Below are 20253 nucleotides of genomic sequence, written 5' to 3'. Positions count from 1 at the left end.
AACTGAAAATTAAAAACATAAAAATTATAGTATTCGAATTTTTTGTTTTACTTTTATGCTTCAAGAGAACCAGTGCATTCATAAAAACATTCAAAGCATAAAATTTCCGAGAACCGCGAGCAACGTGAGAAGGCGCATACACCACAGTCACATGTTTTGTGTGAATATCATTAGGAAAATAAGCCTCGCAATCTAGCGATAATTTCACGGTAAACCACGCATATCGAAGCGCTTTCGCGAAAGCTGGAGCCTGCAGTTGGTTGTACATCAAGTTGTGTATTTAAAATGCATCGCTTCTACTTGTAATTTCCTTTTGCTGTGCGATGAGAGAAGGGCACGTCTGTAATCGGCGAATGTAATTTCTTCGCCTATCAATAAAAGTGTTGGCCGAAGTGTTTTTAGAGAAACGTTTCCGGAATTACTTTTAATGAACATGTTGGTTTTCCTGTTTCATTGACAAACAACCCCTTGTATAAGGAGTGATCGTTTTGCTCCTCCCATGAGTCAATAATGTACAGAAACGGCTACATTTTTACGGAAGGTCGCCAAACTTTGTCCAGAAACTGATAGTAGGTTTATTTTGTGAGCTTTCCAGATTTTGTGGCTGTTGCGTGTACGTTCTGACGTCATTCCATTAATTGATTCACACCTTGATGGTTTCCAAGGCCAAGTTTATCAATAACCTCTTGGAGACAAATAAAGACTGTTGGTAGTAGTTTTCTGGAAGGTGTTAATCCGCATCAGTTGTGATGATAAAATCTATTTTTAATAAGCTCCATACACAGTCCTAAACCCGTACAGATAGTTTGCAAATTTGTGCTTGTGAATTTTTAAAAGCTATGAAAATACTTGTAGAAATTGAAACGAAAAACATGGGTCTCATGCAACAGATAATAATGAGATGAACTATTCATGCATCAGTTACGTATTGAGTGCGCTCCACGTTTTTCGTTTTAATTTCTACGAGTATTTTCATAGCTATTGCAAATTCGTAAGCACAAATTTTCAGGATTATCCGTATAAGGTTAGGAATCTTTATGGGGCTAGGAGAAATTATTTCATACTTTTTAGTCCGTTTTAAAAATGTAATATATTTAACAGTTTTGTCTTAAATAATTATTTTCTGATTTTTAGTCTTGTGTCTGCTCAATCTATTTGTCAAACACTTTGATGAGATTGCAACAGAGACATAATGTAAATTTCAAGATTATTTTAGTTTCAATTCACATGTCTCAACCAATACAGTGCTTCCTCCTACGATTATCTCACGCAAAGGTCTCGAAGGTAAAAATTAGACAGAATTGAACTCACACCGGCATCTACCAGCTACCGCTCTTACCACGGAACATTCACAAGTGGAACAGGAAAAGTGGGAAATGGTATACAAAGTACTGTTCGCTACATACCAGACCTGAAAACGGGTTAATATTTCGTTGTCATCGAGTTCACATGTATGTTGAGAGTTTCAAGTCTCTAGCTCATTGGGCAATGATAGTGGTAAACGAAGTACCCTCCGCCGCACACCACCAGGCAAAAGAAAATATTGCATTGTCATCCAGTCATGAGCTATGCTGAAAGTTTCACGTCTCTAGATCATCAGGAAATTAGTGTAAAATCAATTGCAACAAAGGAAAGCGACCTAGTGAAAACATGGTAAAACACGTAAGATTCGATTTGAATACGGATCGCAAAACTTCGAAACTGTGCCTTTGCCTACTTCGCTACCAAGGCTCTTGGTTTTATGTCGCGCGAGGAGACTGATAACCGTCACTTTTTCGGAATCTCTTGCGTGTTGGCACCTAAGCCAAACTAGGTGTCCCTTTAATCATCTTGTGTGGAGTTGTTGTTCTTATTTCCGTGCTTGCTATGAAAACAGGACGAGGAATTCCGCCTTATGCAAGACACCTTTTCAGTTTTGTTTTACCCACACATGTTTCAGCATTTTTTGTGCTATGTTCAGTGGGTTATTTTTTATTTTCTTCCTGTAACATTGTTGTTACATATTAACTTTTAGCGAAACTTTTGGTGCATAATATTTACATTTTTGAATGAATAATTGCTGTAAATATTACACATCATTTGTTCATAGTTCACAGTTGAGATGTGTATTAACGACCTGATGGAATGTGTGTTGTTTATAACATTATGTTTAAAGTTCTGGTTATAGCTTAATTCGCAAAAGGGTAGATGTATGCATTAGTTTACATACTAATTTTTATTTTTCTGTTTATTATGCATTTACAAAAGGAAACGAGTACATATCACGTTTTTTATGTGTAACTTACGGCTTCGACGTTGTAGTGTTTTCTCCTAAGTTGTTGGCGAGGTGAATAGGCTGATATCGTGACCTATGGTCGCTTGACAGTGCACTTTCTCCGATTTTTCAAAACATGAGCAGAGTTTTTGCCGCTATTACGTGTTGTCGTACTTGTGCAGTATTCATTTGTTTCGTAGTGTGTTTCGCTGGGTGAGGAGCGCAAGTTTGAAGTGTATTCGGCGATTTGACGTTTGTGGTGTTTGGTTTGTGTGAGTATGCGCGTGTGTGTATGTGTGTGTTCAGGACTGGGGCAGAGGAAGGGAGGGAAGGAGAGAGAGAATATTTTTTTCTCTCATGAGCAGTTTTGGTGTGACTTATTTGTATAGTTCTTCAATTGTGATAAAGAGGGTTTTATTGCACAGTGATGTGTATCCATTTAGTACTTTCTTTCCTTGGGCTACTTATTGTTGGATGTTATAGTTTTCTTCTATAGTTAATTTTTGGTATAATGATGTGCAAGTGTCCCTTTATTTTCATACTTTTATCGCCCTGCCAAGTTTCGACTGTATCTGAGTTTGAGCTATGACGAGCTCCCCTTGTAAGACGTTCTCAAGGAGACTGTACAGTAAACAACAGGGGAAGGTGCTGACTTAGTTGTACAATGGAACATTAGAAAATCCTGTATGATCCGTTCCTGAGTAGTCTGAAAAACTTCAGCGTCAACAGGGAACCTGTTACTTGAAAGTGGAAAAACGAAAGTGGAGGCTGACGCTTTTATTATAACTAGACAAGACCAGACTTTAAGAACGAAAATGTATGAAAACGTAATTATGAAACTGACTCGTAATGACAGGTGTCAAGTGTTGTGGAGTCCACTCCAATCACTGATAACACACTCGTAATATCAGGTAGTCTACTCGTTACAAAGAATGAACACCTCAAGAGAGACAGCCAAGTGTGAGAACTTGAAATTTTCATCAGTGGCACAATATATGGAAATAAGTTGCTCTGTGACAGGTTAGAAAGTAAAATGCACGTTTCTTTAAAAACTTATGCTGCACTGAATGCATGTTCATAAATAGTAAACAGTCTTAAGAAATGCTTGTCCAATAATGGTAAAGATATTTAGTGAGATGGTGTCGGAATGCCGACCGCGGTGGCCTCGCGGTTCTAGGAGCTGCTGTCCGGAACCACGCGACAGCTACGGTCGCAGGTTCGAATCCTGCCTCGGGCATGGATGTGTGCGATGTCCTTAGATTAGTCAGGCTTAAGTAGTTCTAAGTTCTAGGGGACTGATGACCTCAGATGTTGAGTCCCATAGTGCTCAGAGCCATTTGAACCATTTTTTTGGTGTCGGAAAACGTGTACTGCGTTTGGTTTCCTAAAACCGAACAAGAGAGTGATACAAGTATTGGACATGGGACGATAGTAAGGATCGAAACCGAGCCACAGGCTGAGCAGTCTCGTGCGCCATCATCCACGCTATGAGAACAACTGACACTTACTGTATCTGGCCGGTCGCTTGAATTCGTCTAAGCGACGGCCTGACTGGCTAACTTCGATGCTAATTAACTCCGCAACGGCGCAACGTACCGAATTTTTTTTCTTAACAATTACTTCTGAGAACAACCTATCGTGCAACACCCTTAAAGTTTTTCAGACTGTTTCTCAATACCCTTTATAGGGTACAACATTGTGCTACAGTGTTTACGGGAGATTAAAACAAATCTTTTTTATAGGCCGAAAATGTCAGAAGTGCACCGTTACCCCGATAGACGCACGTGAAAGTTTTGACGCTAGTCGTGTTCAGAATTGTCTAAGACGTTCAAAACAACCACGTATTTCACGAGTAACTGCTACAGCTTCAGCGAAACGGCAAACCAGTTCTTCTGGTTTCGGCTCTCGTTCACCAAATGCTTCATATCTATGCATGTTAGCTATCTCGATAGAGTGTAATCAGCCATCAAGAATATGTCACAATATCAATTACAGACTTTCATGTAAACACAACATAACATAAACAATAATAATTCAGTTGTTTATCTAAGGACATGAACACTGCGAACAGCAACGTGAACATTGGCCTAAAAAAAGTTTAGCGTCAAACTTTTCAAGGATCCCTATCAAGGAAACCGAGCACCTGTGACATTCTCGTCATGTGGAAAGGTGTTTTTTCCATTTCCTCCAAACCCTCTAAAATTCTGCATACATTGTTTTCTTACACCCTGCAAGTGTCTAGCTCGCCATCGTCTGAGGACTTTAGCCTGGTCATTAGCGACGTGGTTCGCCCGTTGTTATCTGCAACGATCGTTTACTGCAGCACTGGAATCCATAGCCCGTTTACCTTGAGGTTCTCTTCTTTCTTATTACAATTATTGTCATGTTTACGAATTTCTATGGATTCTCTGAATAAGCGAGCGTGGTATCTCTTTATCGCGAGAACCTTTGTGTCGGCGAATTTTACTGTGTGGTCGGTCTCGCACAGCGCATGCTTCGCCACGACCGATTTCTCCACCTGTCACAACTTGCAATGCCGCTTATAGTCGTCGATAGTGGTCATTCCAGCATAGACTTTCCCACATGTACGCGATACGCAGTATATTCCCGATATTGCGAGCAGGCCCCACTTGTCCTTTGCCGATAAGAGACTCTCTTTGATCTTCTTTGTTGGTTTGTAAATACTCTTTATGCTATGTTTTCGCAATATATGGTCGATTGTGTCCGTCATCCCAGGGATGTGTGGAACAAGGCAGTACCCGCATTTTCTTCTTCTGATGTGTCACTTCGTCGAGAAGTTTCGTGACACTTCTTATACAAATGGTGGAGTACCCACCAATGTGTGCTGATTTTCGATACACGCTGTGGCTGAGGTTCTCACCATTCTTTGGAATCAACACATCTAGAAAGAACAGCTGTCAGTCCTTTCCTATGTCTATAGAAATTTTTATGTTGGCATGAAGATTGCTCACAAGCCTTTAGAAGTCACCGAGCTGTTCCTCACCATGAATCCACTCGATGAAGGTGCCGTCGATGTAACTGTACAACTGTAAAACTAGGTTTACAATGTGTCAGGTCCAGCGCCTGTCTTTCGAAATGCTCCATGAAGAAACTGACAACTACTGCACTAAGTGGATCACCCACACTGATGCCTTACAATTGTTCTTAGAATCGCCATTCCACGTAAAGTAACTCGTGTTAACACGTGCATGAAAGATCTGAACTGTAATGCTGCAGTGTGTCACTGAGTGGAACTTCGGTAAAAATCAAAGACGACCAGGATGTCATTCCGAGCGAGTTTTACTTTCTTCAGCTTCTCACTGAAATTTTCTGAGTCTCTCCCACGTGTTGCTACAGCAGAGAGGTAAAATATTTCGCCAGTTTTACGTCGGTGAGCTAGGACCCCTTAAGATCTGTCCTAATGATACATAAAATTTACTCGTACAGCAGAGGTGGTAGCGTTTCTGTGTTGCGCAAACTTCTCTGTACTTCCACCAAGAGATGATGCTTTGCCTAAGCGATTCGTATTCTGTGTGATCTGCTGCATAGGAAATACTGCAAAATAACTGGGGTTATCGCAAAGCAAGCAGGCCATCTACGTAGCAGAATAACAGATGCAATATTACACAATATCTGCATAAAAGAATAACAGATGCAATATTACACAAACATATGCTTTTATTTTGACATTAACAAACTAGTAAGTTACTACTTGTACAAATTTTGCTCGCTTAACTTCGAATCCGATAAGCCGTAATGCTTACAGAACTGTCAGACAACTTGCTGTCTTCTTTTCAGTCTGGTGTTTCGTCATCACAGGAGATGACGACGTAAATCTTGTTGCTTAGGGAAGCCTGTGGCAAGGTTTCCAAAGTAAAAGCGGAATTCTCTGTTACAAGGTAAATCCTCCTTTAAAACTAACGTGTTTACTGCAGCTACTATTTCATTTCTCCAACCTCTATATTTGCAGTTTTGTTCAATGAAATTAAGGACGGAGATTATGACGCACCAGTTATCAAATGTGTGATATGTTTAATTTAAAAACAACTTGTTTCGGGAAGACATGATCCTATTATAAAAAAGTACCAATCAAGCGTCTTCCCTCTCTTCACTCCACAAGAAGCAACTCTTTAAATCAGAAGCTTACTCGCCCACGAATTCTTTACAGACGAATGGAAAAACTAGTAGAAGCCAACCTCGGGGAAGATCAGTTTGGATTCCGTAGAAACACTGGAACACGTGAGGCAATACTGACCTTAAGACTTATCTTAGAAGAAAGATTAAGGAAAGGCAAACCTACGTTTCTAGCATTTGTAGACTTAGAGAAAGCTTTTGACAATGTTGACTGGAATACTCTCTTTCAAATTCTAAAGGTGGCAGGGGTAAAATACAGGGAGCGAAAGGCTATTTACAATTTGTACAGAAACCAGATGGCAGTTATAAGAGTCGAGGGACATGAAAGGGAAGCAGTGGTTGGGAAGGGAGTAAGACAGGGTTGTAGCCTCTCCCCGATGTTGTTCAATCTGTATATTGAGCAAGCAGTAAAGGAAACAAAAGAAAAATTCGGGGTAGGTATTAATATTCATGGAGAAGAAATAAAAACTTTGAGGTTCGCCGATGACATTGTAATTCTGTCAGAGACAGCAAAGGACTTGGAAGAGCAGTTGAATGGAATGGACAGTGTCTTGAAAGGAGGATATAAGATGAACATCAACAAAAGCAAAACAAGGATAATGGAATGTAGTAGAATTAAGTCGGGTGATGCTGAGGGAATTAGATTAGGAAATGAGGCACTTAAAGAAGTAAAGGAGTTTTGCCATTTGGGGAGCAAAATAACTGATGATGGTCGAAGTAGAGAGGATATAAAATGTAGGCTGGCAATGGCAAGGAAAGCGTTTCTGAAGAAGAGAAATTTGTTAACATCCAGTATTGATTTAAGTGTCAGGAAGTCATTTCTGAAAGTATTCGTATGGAGTGTAGCCATGTATGGAAGTGAAACATGGACGATAAATAGTTTGGACAAGAAGAGAATAGAAGCTTTCGAAATGTGGTGCTACAGAAGAATGCTGAAGATTAGATGGGTAGATCACATAACTAATGAGGAGGTATTGAATAGGATTGGGGAGGAGAGAAGTTTGTGGCACAACTTGACCAAAAGAAGGGATCGGTTGGTAGGACATGTTCTGAGGCATCAAGGGATCACCAATTTAGTATTGGAGGGCAGCGTGGAGGGTAAAAATCGTAGAGGGAGACCAAGAGATGAATACACTAAGCAGATTCAGAAGGATGTAGGTTGCAGTAGGTACTGGGAGATGAAAAAGCTTGCACAGGATAGAGTAGCATGGAGAGCTGCATCAAACCAGTCTCAGGACTGAAGACCACAACAACAACACAACTCGCCCAGACTCTATGGGTTAACCAAGGTCCATAAACCGCTAGTACATTTGAGACCTCTAGTTAGCGCAATAGGGTCTCCCACCCATGAATTAGCTGGACACCTTGCCTCGCTGCCGAAACCCCATGTTGGTGGAACTGACAGTCATGTTAAAAATTCATATCACTTCATCGATATTAATAAGGAAATTAGTGTGGGCCCTAATGATATCCTGGTCAGTTTTGATGTGGTGTCGTTGTTTACCATGATCCCGGTGAATGAAGCGATCACATGTATATTAGACATTGTTCCTAGTGATATTTTGGCATTATTCATACATTGCCTTACAACAACTTATTTTCAATATAATAATGTTTTTTATGAACAGATTGACGGCTATGGGAAGTCCTCTTAGTCCAGCTGTGGTTAAGTTGTTCATGGAGAACTTTGAACAATGGGTGCTGCAAACAGCAAGAAAAAGACCAGCCAGATGGTATCGTTATGTAGACGATACATTTGTTATATGGACCCATGGGGAAGAGGAACTAGATGCCTTCCTGTTACATCTGAATAGTATTACTCCAAGAATTCAATTCACTACGGAAAAGGAAATCGATGGTCGCCTGAACTTCTTACATGTGACCGTAAACGAGAGGACGGATCATTGGGTCATAAGGTTTTCAGGAAAGACACACACACACTGATCGTTATCTGCAGAAAGATTCTAACCAGCATCCAAGACATAAAAGAGGGGTGATTAAAACACTAATAGACAGGGCGCACAAAATATGTGAACCCGCTCACTTAGATGATGAGAATGAACACCTTAGAGCGACCTTCAAGAAGAATGGGTATTCCAACAGAGAGAGAGAGAGATCGTGCACTACGCCCTAGACTGACAACCAGGACGTACGAGGACCGACACCAACCCAAGGGGAAAGCGTTCTTACCATTCATCAGTAAGGTCATTGACCGCATTGGAAAAATTTTAAGCAAGTACGATGTGGAAACTGTCTTCAGACCCACCACGAAAATAAAAAAAAATGGTTCAAATGGCTCTGAGCACTATGGGACTTAACTTCTTTGGTCATCAGTCCCCTAGAACTTAGAACTACTTAAACCTAACTAACGTAAGGACATCACACACATCCATGCCCGAGGCAGGATTCGAACCTGCGACCGTAGCAGTCGCGCGGTTCCGGACTGAGCGCCTTAACCGCGAGACCACCGCGGCCGGCCGAAAATAAAAGAACGTTTAAGACCCGCAAAAGATAAACGACATCCTCTAGCTACACCAGTCGTCTATAAAATGCCATGCAGTTGTGGAAAGGTCTACATAGGCACAACAAAAAGAAGCGTCAACACTCGTCTGGGTGAACATAAAAGGAACTGCCGCCTTGGTCATATTGATAAATCGGCTGTAGCGGAACATGTGTTTCAGGAAGGTGATCGTGAAATAAAGTTTAGTGAGACGACCGTCATAGCAAAGACGTCGCATTATTATGCTCGAATGTATAGAGAGGTCATTGAGATTGCCAAACACTGCAATAAATTTAATAGAAAAGATTAAGGCATTAAGCTGGATATGATATGGATGTCAACAATAGAGCAACAGCGTGACAATCGATTAATTTCAATTGAGAAAGTTGGCAATATCAGAGGTCATAGCACAACCGACGTCACGTGATTGACAACGGCGCCCTCTGGATGTCTTATATATACGGCGCTCACTCGCGCTCTCGCTGCAGTTCGCCGATTGTCTTCGAAGGATGCCTTCCGGAGTCGAAGGCGAAACGTCAGGGGAGAATTCTACGTTTGGACCACGGCATCTCAGCTCGGAAGTGTTAAGTGATGATATATGGCACTGTCAGCTGTGATTTCCGACGCATTGGATTCAGCCGTCTGTCCGGAAGTGTGTTCATCCATATCCTTGTGGATATGCGAGAGTGGTATTATGCCATTACACACAGTAAAAAATGCGCATGCAGCAAAATCCACGATCGAACATAACAGATTCCTCCTTATATAAGTCATGTACAACAATATTAATTATTGCAACAAGTTCATTTAAATATTTTTTATTTGCAGTCAGTGAAAACTGATGAATTGTTGTGAACAAGTTTCATTCATAATAACTCTTTATTTTCATGTGTATCGAGCTGGCTTGCTATCAGTATCACAGATCCCCCACTGAGCATTGGAAATGACACTACCGAGCCGAAAGGACGGTTCAGGCGCTGAGAGTTAGGGTGATTAGCTTTTTTCATTTGCAAAAAAGTGTACCCATAAAACTGGTTTATGGTGCTTATCGCGCGGATGTAGCAGCAGAAAGAGACAACATACCGTCTCTTCAGCAGTTTTATTACTGCGGATATCCTGTGATAAACGGCTTTCGGGTGTTAACGGAGGCCGTACAGACTCCTCAGAAAATTCAGATAATAGCAAGCTATACTTCATCAGCGCTTGCAACAAATGAAACATCGTGTACGGAAAAGTCTCTAGTGACGGCCCTTGTATCAGTTTATGCCAATATCTATGGGTAAAAGACTCTTCCCAGTTCAGATTGCAGAATTTTCCTTTCCAAACTTGAGACGTACTAAACACAGATCTTCAGAGAAACATGAAGCTAATTTTGCATGAAGATCGTAGCTTTAACTTTTTGACTGACTTTCCAGAATACTAGCAAGAATCGCACAACTTGATGGCGATTAGAATACGTATGTGGTAACAGTGGCAGTGTTATATACAGTATAGACGCTCAGTGGTGGTTCGTAAATATAAATTCTGGGTGTTCACAAATTTTTAAATTCAGATCAGTAGGAGAGTGTAAAATTAACAGCATCTATTGTATAACAGTTATACTCAACAACATATTTATAGAACTTCAGCCACTGTCAATAATAATAATAATAATAATAATAATAATCATTATGTGCATATCATGTGGAATTTTGTTGATTTGTACATAATTATGTACAGTTTATGGCAAGAACCAAATAAAGTTTCCGTTTCGCATTTTTGTGTAAGATGGAGTTTTCGTGGTTTTTATTTTGTCAGGCAAATGTACAAGATCCCTAACAAATGTATTACTTAAAGAATTAATTTCCAGGCAAAAAGCAGACATTCTTATATTGCACTCACACAACTTACGCTTATTATACACTTTTCTGTTAACTGTTAGCTTGTAGTCACGCTTATTTGATTTTGTCACTTACTCAGACAATGGATCTGCCCTTGGTGGCCCTAATTCCTATGCAGCAAACTTTTCCTGGTAATTTTCTTTTCTGCAAACACTTAAATCAGATTCAACATAGTTTAGGTTGACAATGCACAGGAAAACCGAATCATGTACAGTAGACAACCAACTCCAAATATGAACCGCCGTTTGCGGAAATGATTAAATTCAAGTAGTACTATCTACCGACAGGGTCACTTAACTAGAATACAAATGAGGCGCTCAGAACCAAAAGCACACCGTCTTCGAGCCCACATTTAAGTGAATGTCAGAGAAACCAATGAGACAACTTCTCTTGAATGTTCATAAACACATACAATGTGGGCCTACAGTACAGATAACCCTGACCCACCATAGGATCAACAGATGTCAGAAGCATGAATAAATGCTATAGTCTCACAATCGACGATGATGTGCTTCATGTTCTTAGCGCCTCAAATGGGTTACTGCACGATAAAATCCAAAACCTAGTGTACTATACCTTACTTAGAATACCACAAAATAGATTTTTCTATCGCATAGCTGTAAGATATACTGATGTCCGATCTAATTTTGCTATGTAGTGAGTGAATTGGCATATCTGAGGAATGTGCTACCGTCTAGTGGGAGAATGATAACCTGTGCACGCCGCGAACCGTGCACACTGTTTATCAAAGCAGCATGTATTTGGCCCCTAAGGCAATTACGTCATGCCAGGTACGCATGCGCAAAAGCTATTTAAAACGTACACAACTGCGGTGCTCGCGACCCAGATGCCAAGTTTCACCGAATCTAGAGGAGCGATATGGTACAGCACGGTAGATTTACTGCCGTGTATTTCAGATTACCGCATCTACATTACGTTTAACAGCATTCAAAGAAAAATAACCAATAAATCCGCAAGGTGTCAAAAGTTATGGTGCTTACTGCTCTCACACAACAGCCGTCACTGTAGATACTGTATTAACAGAATTTCTGTAGCTCGCAGGCACACTGATAAAAATTAACAATATCCTTTAAAAATATGGGGCACAAATAGTAACACTGAATCTTACTTATCATAACCAAATCTGAACAAAACATAGCCCATCGGACTGTTGAAATGTTGTATGCTTTGCAATCCGTAAGACAGGTTTCGCCGCTTGCGTCCAGTCGCAGCTGGCTGGGTCTCACTCGCTGCAGACTGGGTCAACGTCCAGCGGCGTTTCATCAGCATACTTTCAGCATTCATTTCGACAGCAGGTTTCCGTGGTGTAGTGGTTATCACATCCGCCTAACACGCGGAAGGTCCCCGGTTCGATCCCGGGCGGAAACATTATTTTCTTCCCTAGTTTTCTAACTATTTTCCGAGCAGAGGTCGCAGTTAATGAGACAGTTATGTAAGAAGCTTTGAATGTGGCACAAGTATTCAGTGAACCGTCGGAGATCGCACATGCAGTCAGAGGACCACTGTATTGATTGCTGCGGCGGCGAAACCCTTAAATACTTACGGACCAGGTCTCGTACATAGCTTCCATTACCTGTGGACTGGCTAAAATATGCGGTTCTTTGGAATTTCAATACTTTTTAGTTTTATTGGACTTTCTACAATAAATGTGCATGCTTCGGTATTGATTGTGTTAAATCTGAAACTTCACTTTCATAGTAATTATCGCAGAAAAAATTGAAACGGAATTCTGGCATTCAAATACCTACACCGGTACAAACAAGTGATCTTGATGTTTCAATTAAATCTTTTTCATTTAAACCTGAAGAAACACACAGAACACAAGAACAAAGCAAGATTTAGTGTTCACGGTGGAATACACTGTGAAACAAACTGAAATTTGGAAACGTACATAGTTCAACATTACCCTCACCGGAAACATATGCTCAGAGTGATTTCCTGATTTACCTTCATGAAAATCCTTTATAATAACACAATCTGCAAAAAATAACAGGACCAAAGTGTAATCTCAGTCATCGTCAAAATTTCGTTCTCGTCATCTGCAGATTCGTCAAGGACTTTAATCACCTGCAAATTTTGAACGCAAAATCAACACTAAAGCACACAAAACGCTTGAAACAGAGGGAACTTGAACGTCAGCTAATGCCCGTGAAACAAGAGACGATAACAAAGATCCAAAAACGACGAATGTTTCCATTGATACAGCTACTACCACCTGGTGAAAACCCAAATTCGGGTGTTCCCCAAGGTAGTGTTGTAGGCCCTTTGCTGTTCCTTATCTATATAAACGATTTGGGAGACAATCTGAGCACCCGTCTTCGGTTGTTTGTAGATGAAGCTGTCGTTTATCGACTAATAAAGTCATCAGAAGGTCAAAACAAACTGCAAAACGATTTAGAAGAAATATCGAAATGGTGCGAAAAGTGGCAGATGACCTTAAATAACGAAAAATGTGAGGTCATCCACATGAGTGCTAAAAGGAACGCGTTAAACTTCGGTTACACGATAGATCAGTCTAATCCAAAATCCGTATAATTCAACTAAATACTAGGTATTACAACTACGAACAACTTAAATTGGAAGGAACACATAGAAAATTTTGTGGGGAAGGCTAACCAAAGACTGCGTTTTATTGGCAAGACACTTAGAAAATGTAACAGACCTACTAAGGAGACTGACTACACTACGCTTGTCCGTCCACTTTTAGAATACTGTTGCGCAGTTTGGGATCCTTACCAATAGGACTGACGGAGTAATCAAGAAAGTTCAAAGATGGGCAGCACGTTTTGTATTATCACGAAACAAGTGGGGTGTGTCACTGGAACGATACAGGATTCGAGGTGGACATCATTAAAACAAAGATGTTTTTAATTGCGACGGGATCTTCTCACAAAATTTCAGTCACCAACTTTCTCCTTCGAATGCGAAAATATTTTGTTGACACCGACTTACATAGGTAGGAACGATCACCAAGATAAAATAAGGGAAATCACAGCTCGTACGGAAAGATATAGGTGTTCACAATTCTCTATTATTCCCATCTCGTATCGCGCGGGAAGAATGAAGGTGGTTCAATGAGCCCTATGCTAGGCACTTAAATGTGATTTGCAGAGTATCCATGTAGATGTAGATGTACAGTTGGCACCGTGGTAAATCATCATATTTGGCGTGACGTAATATTACATCCACTGCACATTCGCATTTCCCAGAAGAGCCGTAATATTACGTGAGCCGCGCGCAAAGTGTTGAGGGTGAAGCAAGGTGACCTGCGTGCTATCAGTTAAGGAAAGTGGTCTGGGTCTAGTTGACCTGAAAACAATTTACGCAGTGCTAGTTCTTCATAAAGCCAGCAAACGGCCTGAACAGTTTCACGGCGGTATCTATCGAGCAGTTCCGTCCAGACCGCGAGCAAGCCACAATAAATGTCGGATACGTGGCGTTAAGTGCATCACATCAGACAATTTTACGCGCAAAAATAGGTACTCGTTGACCATTGCAGTTGATGTCCGTGAAAAAACAGCTCTGTGTCGTACTCTGCGATAAGAAACTAATCAACAAATAAATAAATTGAAACCGAGAAATTTCCAAACTAAAAAAGGGAGAGCACATCCGGAAAAATATAAATGAACTCATTGTGCCATACAGTGAGGGAGACATGGTACAAAATAATGGATCAGACGGTACCAACTAATGAGAAACTCCTGGACAGGGAACTCTGTCAACCCGCCAGAAATGGAACTAGCTGAGCAATATTCAACGCAATTGTCTGTGCATGGCACTCGCGATGCTCACAATCCCTGATCTAAATCAAAAAGCCACGCTGGGAAGACAGAATTACATGGTTATTTCCGACGACGACTCAAGCCGTCGTTCCAAAAGACATACAGACAAATCAGAGTATATTGTACAATTGTGAGAAGAACATAAGACTGTAAAACAGGGAAGAAGAACCCAGGACCACTTGCAAAACTCCTTACAGACACCACCAGATTCCACCTTTAAGAACGCTTTTCATAGCTGCCACTGCCTCTCCCTGCCCCCATAAACATTGAGACGTGAAATCCAGTGTTCAAAACGTCTCTCAAAGTCTACAGAAGGTTTGTATACAGTCTGGCTAGTATACTAAAGTTTCTATTTTTAATACGTTAAAGTGCTTTTCTCCCACAATGTAGTTTCGAAACGCGCGCGCGTGGTTGTGTGTGTGTGTGTGTGTGTGTGTGTGTGTGTGTGTGTGTGTGAATTCCATTACATACGACGATTCTGATAAAGCTTCTCCATTATGTATATAATTTATTTATACTCACTAACAAATGGTTTCTTCACCGGAAGAGATAATTAAAAATCCTTAACAATTAGAAAATTCAGCAACCACGTTGATTTTCACGTATGTTTTCTCTTACGCAAATAAACTCCCTTCACTTGGCTTAGCATCAGCTGGTTATGCTTATTTTAGCCGTTTAAGCTTTTATTAAAATGCTTGTTTACCCGTTTATTATTTTTAATTTTTATTTCATCACACATCAGTGTTTTCCATGCGGTAAATAGAAAAAAATTATAATATGTAAATAGTGTTGCAGAAGTGCTACTTTCGACAAAGGCATACTTGCAGAAACTGTACCTTGCAATAACAAAGTAACAATTAAATCGTGTGCGTCAATACTTGAAACGAAAAATTGTCCGTATAAACAATATGACGCCGAAAAACTAAAGTACAGTTATCGAAATACAACGACAACAAATTAATGGTAATAATAGAAGACAAAAACTGTAGTAAGTAATATCCGTATTCTGTGTGAACTGATCAGAATGTATTGCGCTGTTTATGTAAATAAAAATACTAAATGAGAAAACAGTGTTAATTAAAAAATGAAACTTGTATATAACGAAAACGCATATTCACAAAATGGTATGTTGAAAATCCTGACGTTACCAAGAATGATAACTCGCAGAACTTGCTATGTCCAGTGGCCTTATTTGACTTTAACAAGTAACAATGTACACAATATTTTAACAGAGAAAGTTTTAATTGAGCACATTCTGAAGTAACATACATAATAATATTAACAAAGAGCTAGATCAAAATGTAATACAGTAGCATAAAAACGAAAACATACAGAACATAAATATGACCATGTGCAATACATAACAACAATAAAAACAGGTATAAAGCAGCTTCCACCGCACCTCCTTAATTAAATTTCTTCTGCAACCTTCAGACATTTTCCGAGACCATAGTATAGCCAATATTTCAGAAAGCTAATCTGACATGTATAATAAAACAGTCTTCCCGTTGTGTTTTTCAATGAAATTTTAATGTATTTCTTGCCTCTTCTTGTTCTTCCTTCATAATAACTCTTGAATATATGTATGGCAGCGTGGTGGTCAGTAGATATTTCGGTTATTTAAGTCCAGACCAATAAATCCACGGTCTTCTCTATTGCATTGTATCCACAAACACGGATGATCGAAGAGACAGCGGCTAGTTGTACCTGCTTCTGCTCCTGAAGCTGGCACAAGGCATTGCGTGTATCACACAATGAGTACGGCTCCGCAAGACGAAATCTCGGAGACCGTAACATCTAGTTATTACCTCAATTATCGGCATAGGCAAGCAGGATTGAGTTCAGATTACAGAATGTAAGTTACCAGACGTCCTAGTTCCTTTTTGATATTCACAAATGCTTTTTATCATTTTAAAATGACAAATCCTTAGTTTATTACTAAATCTGCTTGAAATACTTAACAGAAAACCGGATACCTGAGCGAGATATTATTGCAGTGTAAAGGGGGTGGATGAAAACGTGGCAGCACCGTCAGAAATGCATGCTTGAACATAAATGCAAATAGTAAATAAGCCTACAGATTGCGCTGTTGTATATGACGACGAAGGACATCTGTGCGATGTCCTGAGCACGTTGCAATTATCAGTAGCGTCAGAACAGTGTTCTGTGTAGTTGTGAGTGCATTATGTCGGAGCTAAGTGGCATCGAACGTAGGTGCTCTTATGGTGGGTGCTTCCGTAACCGAGGTAGCCGAAGTGTCTGCTGTCTGAAAAAGCGCCGTATCGTCGATTTATACTGTATACAGAGAAAGTAGAAAATGCAACATCCCCTGAGTCAACGGACGAAGTTGATAGTTGAGTGATCGTGATAAGCCGTCACTGAAGATTGAGACGAAAAACAGGAGAACGACAGCTGCAGAAGTCACTGCAGAACTAAACGTTTCACTCGAGAACCCTTTCAGAAACAAAACAATACGAAGAGAGCTCCAGAAGCGAAGAATTGCAGAGCGAGCCGGAATTCAAAAACCGCTCATCAGTGACGTAAATGCGCGTAACAGGTGTAAGTAGGCTGTTTAGGTTTTTATGTTGGTAACGCCACGTAGCGCTCTGTATGAAAATCACTGACTGAGCTGTGTGCAGTCTGTGGCTGGTTTGCATTGTTGGAATATTTGCTATTGTAATGTTGAGCAGTTGGATGTGAACAGCGCGTAGCGTTGCGCAGTTGGAGGTGAGCCGTCAGCAGTGGTCGACGTGGGGAGAGAGATGGCAGAGTTTTGAGAGCGGACGATTTGGACGTGTGTCCGTCAGAAAAAGGAAATTGTTTGTTCTCCATCAAAATCTTTCATTTGCTAACTATGCCTATCAGTAGTTAGTGCCTACAGTAGTTAGAATCTTTTATTTAGCTGGCAGTATTGACGCTCGCTGTATTGCAGTAACGAAGATTTTTGTGAGGTAAGTGATTCATGAAAGGTATAGGTTATTGTTAGTCAAGGCCATTCTTTTGCAGGGATTATTGAAAGTCAGACTGCGTTGCGCTAATAATAATAATAATAATAATAATAATAATAATAAAATTGTGTGTCAGAATGAGTAAAGAGAGAAATGTCTGAGTACGTTTAGTTTTGCTCAGCTGTTTGAAAATCAAATAACGTAAGAGGTTTTCCAGCATAGTCATTTATAAATTTTTCTAAGGGAACATTTCACAAGGAAACGGTGTCGAAGCCATAAAACCTGTATTATGTAGCAATGGAAGAATGTCATGTGATCAGGTGAATCTTGTTGTACATTGTTTCCATATTCTGGCCGCGTTTACGTTCCAAGAGTGAAACAAGGCGGGGTTTCGGTGATGATTTGGGCAGCCGTTCCGTAGTATTCCATGGGCCCCACGGTTACTCAGCAAGATCGCATTACAGCCAAGTATCATGTGACATTTTAGCTGATCAGGTGCATCTCACGGTACAATGGGTTCCAGAAGTACAGGGCCCCCGTTGACACAGCTCGCATAATCAAGGACTATTTAATTTTACCCATATTTTTGCAGCTTCAAACGTGGCTGTATTCAGTACACTGGAAGTAGGAATTAAAATTTTAGTGTTTTATTAAATACACGATGCATTTCGGACCTGTGGGTCTATCGTCAGGCGTAGCTTGTCTTAATACAAGATTTATTTTTGCTCCTGAATGAGGTGAAACTCACATTCCTGTCATGAAAAGGTTTGAGGTGAGGTTATGAATTTCGTAAGTTAAAAGCCTAAAATATGTGCGAAATAGTGGCAGAGGAATAAAAATATTAACCCTCAACTTTTAAGTGTTCGAAAATAATTAAAACAGAATCCTTCCTTCCCCTATCCCCATTAAAAGAGAGATAAATCGTGGTGTAATGCCTTACACGAGGCGTATTATTTTTCCACATTCGACTTTTCGTTAGATTGCCACTACCCGTTGAGTTGCTAATTATAGGAGCCGAGTTGCGGAGGAGGAGGGAGTGGGGGGGGGGGGGGGGAGGCGAGACGAAACAGTTTAATGGTCGCCGAAAGTGCAAAAGATTACCACCGATATAATATTTTTATGTGTTTACATCCTACGCAGAGAACTTATTCAAGTAATGAATAAATGTCGCAATCGTGCAATAAATGCGACACAAAGAATACGCACGTTATTATAAACTGATAATTTGATACCTTTTTATGTTTTCATGTCTAGACAAAAATGCACAGATCAATACTGTCAAGAACTGGGCCATTAAATTTTCTCATTTCCCATTTTTCTTGTGACTCCAAATGCATCAAAAACGAAAGAAATTATTCTCAGATAATTTGCTTGTTGATATTTTCTGTATAATTAAATGTTTTGATACTGACCTTAATCATGTTTGATCTTATACAATTGTATTTAAATTCACAAAATCTACAGTCGCTAGCAATCGTATGTGTAAGCCCACTGTAACGTTTTATTAGCTGAAGTTTCCTCTACCAGTAAGAAACTTAGCAGAGATTTTTATTGTATTTGAGCTCGGAAAATCGTATCTGACTACATATAATTTGACAGTCCCAAGCAGAATACGTATTCTGCAGAGCATCCCTTTAAAAAAGTAACATCTACAATGTTACCAACAGGAGAGCCTAAATTCCTACAGTGTGAGTACGGAATCATTGTTTGTATTACGCGAAGCTGATAGATTGGTTTTTTCCTACTCCACTCAAAGTGAACTCTATCGGAGATTCACAGTGCAAGCTGAGTATTGTGGTGGTAGTCTACTAGGCTGGTTTAAGGAACAGTGATTTTCTGACGGCAGCAGATGGTTTCCAGCGCATTCCAAGTCTGGAATTAAGTTGTAGAATGTACTGGCGGGAAGCAGGATTTCTAGAAGGTTTCTCGTAGAGGAACAGGAAACGGCCAGTAAGGATTTCTGAATTCTGCTCCTGAGGTCGGCTGGCTGAAAGGCCTAAATCGGTAATAATTTTAGAAGAGACTTGGAGCTCGAAAAATCGATAAATCAGTTAGATGGCCTCCTGGATGTAGGAGTCTTAGTCTCTCTGGGGCAAATATGCTGTTTCGACTAAATACTGATTTATGAGCTCTGACAGTAGTGATAAAGCATATATTCCAGAAAATTTGCTAGTGCATTCCAAGGTTCATGAGGCTTCACAGCCAATTTAAGACTCCGCAGTGCGTCCAGGATTGTTGTGTTACAAGACATAAGATAAAGACAGAAAATCCCCTCCGATAACGCAATATTTGTTTGGGTGTCACTCAAGTTAAGGACTGGATATCGCATGGGTGCTCCATTTCGAGTGGTTGTATGGGGGAGACTGTTAGGAAACAGCCACTGTAGCCACTATTGGGCGTATGAAAAATCGCGCTGGCATACGAGCAGGGCAGCCTACCATATTCCACATCTATGTCTGTAAGGTGGAAAGAACAAATGTATCTAGGTAAAGCAACCCTTTGAAGGTCAAGTTAAATGGCCAATTTAGTTAAACGTATAGATGTTTTAAATGCAACTTACTTTTCCTTGGAATGTCTTCAAATGTTGTGTAATTGTTAATATTGTGTATTAATCACAGCCCAAATTGACAGAAATCAATTAATCCATAAAAATTCTGCAATACTTGCATTTCCATGTCCCTGCAGTTGACTCATCTATCATATTTTAGTAGTTTATAGGTATTTTCCATTTTTA

General features: G+C 40.1%; 1 non-coding gene across 1 annotated transcript; it reads left to right on the top strand.

The window, feature by feature from the left end:
- Positions 1-12084: 12084 nt before the first annotated feature.
- Trnav-aac lies at positions 12085-12157 on the top strand. The gene has a single exon. It is a non-coding gene; the product is annotated as a tRNA-Val (tRNA).
- Positions 12158-20253: the final 8096 nt, after the last annotated feature.

This window comes from Schistocerca americana, chromosome 2, assembly GCF_021461395.2.
Source record: "Schistocerca americana isolate TAMUIC-IGC-003095 chromosome 2, iqSchAmer2.1, whole genome shotgun sequence".
NCBI classification, from domain to species: Eukaryota; Metazoa; Arthropoda; class Insecta; order Orthoptera; family Acrididae; genus Schistocerca; species Schistocerca americana.
Note: the sequence above shows the minus strand (reverse complement) of the source record. Positions and strands in the feature narration are given on the sequence as shown.